The 3,109-nt window shown below is 45.2% G+C and overlaps 1 non-coding gene across 1 annotated transcript; it reads right to left on the bottom strand.

Moving 5' to 3' along the window:
* Positions 1 to 2,688: 2,688 nt before the first annotated feature.
* On the bottom strand, positions 2,689 to 2,770 carry TRNAS-UGA. Its single transcript has one exon. It is a non-coding gene; the product is annotated as a tRNA-Ser (tRNA).
* Positions 2,771 to 3,109: the final 339 nt, after the last annotated feature.

Here is a 3,109-nt window from a genome sequence, read left to right as displayed (position 1 = left end):
CGTGGGAATTGTAACACATGATCTTTTCAGTGGCAATCTGATCTGTTGGCCCCACCGTACCTGAATAATGACATACAAGCAGTTTGATAATTTAATCATCTTTAAAAAGTGGATAGCACCCACCAGAATCAGTGGGATTGCAGACGAGTCATAACTGGGAAATGTTACAGCTTGTGTGGTGGGTTTTGCTGGGAAGATGAAAATATCTTTTTATTTCCCCAATAGTCAAACATTCCCTCTAATGAGAAATTCTCAAATGCTGTAGTAATAATAATAGGTAATAAGCCCTGACTGGTTTGCTTAGTGGATAGAGCGTCGGCTTGCGGACTGTAAGGTCCCAGGTTCGATTCTGGTCAAGGGCATGTACCTTGGTTTCGGGCACATCCCCAGTGGGGGCGTGCAGGAGGCAGCCAATCGATGTTTCTCTCTCATCGATGTTTCTGACTCTTTATCCCTCTCCATTCCTTTCTGTAAAAAAATCAATAAAATATATTAAAAAAATTTAAAAAAGGTAAGAAAAAAGAGTAAATAAAATATTGAAATAGGGTTATACAGCTTAGTCAGTGAGTGACAGGCTGGATGTTTTGTAGAGACAGTCTTGAGAAAAATGGTTAGACGGTTATTATTTTTTTTTAACGAATCTTAAAAAGCGGTGGGGGAGAAACAAAGAATAATTTAGAAAGACATCCCACTCGAAGGTGGTGCTAATATATTGTGTTAGAGATGAGTGGCTCGGGAAGCATCCATCTGCCTGAGCAGTGGTCATTTTTCTAGCCTGGATGAATGTAAACCGAAATCACATTGTCACAAGTAGATCTGAACGATATCGTGGCTGATTTTCATGGCAAACGCAGGAACAGGAAAAGCTACAGATAACAGCACCTCTGAACACCTCTGCCTGCATTTTAGAAATAAGTTAGTTTCTAAAATGAATCTAACCCTCAAGTCAGCCTTGCAAAGGAGCTGGGACTGTGCCAGGTTATACATGTAAGTGAGGCAGGAGAGTTAGAAGCCAGGGAAATTCCTGGGCAAGTGGAACTGGGAAACCGAGACCGAGAGCCGATTCAGACTGGCCCTACCCAGCACCCTGACCCACCCACCTCCTTCTGCCTTGCAAGACCGTTCATTTAAGCATTAAGACAACGAGTTTATGATCAGCATCAGATAATCTTGGGAACAAAGCCTGGGCTCTGTTGACCACAGGGACAGAGATTTGGTCAAACTAGAGACAGTGCGTTAAGAATGGCAGAGCAGACAGAGGGAAACAACCCTGTCCGCTGTTCCATCGGAGAAGTGCCTACTCCCAGGTTTGAGAGAAACCCCTATGGCAGTGGTTCTCAACCTTGGCTGCACATTAGAATCACCTGGGAATCTTTTTTTAAAATCCTGATTTCTGGGCCTCATCCTCCGGAAATTCTGTTTCTTTGTTATGGGGTGAGGCCACAACAGGAGTAACAAAGAAACAGAATTTCCGGAGGATGAGGCCCAGAAATCAGGATTTTAAAAAAAGATTCCCAGGTGATTCTAATGTGCAGCCAAGGTTGAGAACCACTGCCCTATGTGTTTAAGTCACTCACTGGAGTTGGGTTTTCCGTCATTTGCAGCTCAGTGTGATCCTGACTGAAACAGGGAAGGAGATGAGCTAGGAAACGAATGCAGTTATTTATAAGTGACTTGAATGGGAGCAGAAGAGGATGGGGTCGGGTAGGGAGGATGGACTGAAGATGTGAATGTGGTGATTGTACATAGTGGGATGGGGGCTGTGTGGGGGAATGTACTTCAGGTATCACAGAAGGCTGTCTCCAGCTGTGAGGTGTCAGGGAATTCCCAAGGACATCTGGAAAGTATGGGGTGGGAGGGAGAAAGGGAAAGGTGGACGGAAAGGGAGCAGAAGGGGTTGTACAGGGTCTCAAAGACTAACCTCACAATTTTCTTTTATTATTAAGAAAACACTGGGTCAATGTATGATTGGAAACTAGTTTAAAAACTGTTAAGAAAATTTAAATCCCACCATCCAGAGATAAAAGTTACGGTTATTTCTTCCAGCCTCTCATCCATTCCCTCTTTTTCTCCCATTCTCGTCACACAACTGAATTGTTGAACAAAAATGTGGTCATAATATAAATTGTTTTCCAAACTGTCCAACTTTTTGCACTTGGCAATGCATCGGGAAGGCCTTCCCATGTCATTAACATCGTTTTAGTGGCTATGTGCATAGTGTTCCATTATGTGGATATAATCTCATGGTTTAGAAGTCGAACTTTCAAAAGATTTTATTATCTCCTATTTCACACCACTTTTGGATGTAGTGGGGGAACCGTTGAAGGTAATCCTGAGATGGAAGGAGACGGAGCATTAGCCTTGTTATCAGTTTTAATGAGATGATAGCTTGTTTAGATTGTCATAGCCTGAAAACTATTTATATTAATTTTATTTTGCGACTTTGCTATTCACATTGAAGAACAAGATTTTAAAACTGTTAGCTTACCGTTTAGAACAAAGGACGATTTTTATCTTTTCGTGTAAACAGTGTATGTTTGTCACACTGACATTTATTGGCTTTTATCTGGTGCATTCAAGTTTTCTGTAGACGTGCTCCATTTAGCCAGCACGTCAGGGAAATGAAGCAGGAAGAGTAAGCGCTATCATTTGAAAGCATCCGTAGTAAAAGGAGAAGCCGCCCGCTTCCGCAGCGAGCAGGGTTCGAACCTGCGCGGGGAGACCCCATTGGATTTCAAGTCCAACGCCTTAACCACTCGGCCATCGCTGCTACGAGGAAAAGAGGAAGGCAGAGACACTTTAGTATATTAACATCTCTGCGCACGCGCCGGACCGAGAGGAGGCGGGGCCTACAGCCTCCCGGAGTTCCGCTCTCAGAGGCGGCGGGGCCGAGCCTGAAGCTGCGGGAGCAGCTGCGTGGACGCCAAGCAATACTCGAACCTGCCGCCAACCGTTTAGTTTAAGGGAACTCTTTCCAGTTGGGCCTTAGAAACCCTGCCCTTCGCGCCGCTCCGGTCGCTGGCCTGGCTTTTGCCCTCCCGCTCCTCGATTAGGTCAGAGAGGGCCGAGGCCAAGGCCCGTCCCGCGTGGCGCTGCGGCCCGCGCCGTG

This window comes from Myotis brandtii, unplaced genomic scaffold (assembly GCF_000412655.1).
Source record: "Myotis brandtii unplaced genomic scaffold, ASM41265v1 scaffold499, whole genome shotgun sequence".
Lineage (NCBI taxonomy): Eukaryota > Metazoa > Chordata > Mammalia > Chiroptera > Vespertilionidae > Myotis > Myotis brandtii.
The sequence above is the reverse complement of the archived record's forward strand: the minus strand, read 5'-3'. Positions and strand labels throughout refer to the sequence as shown.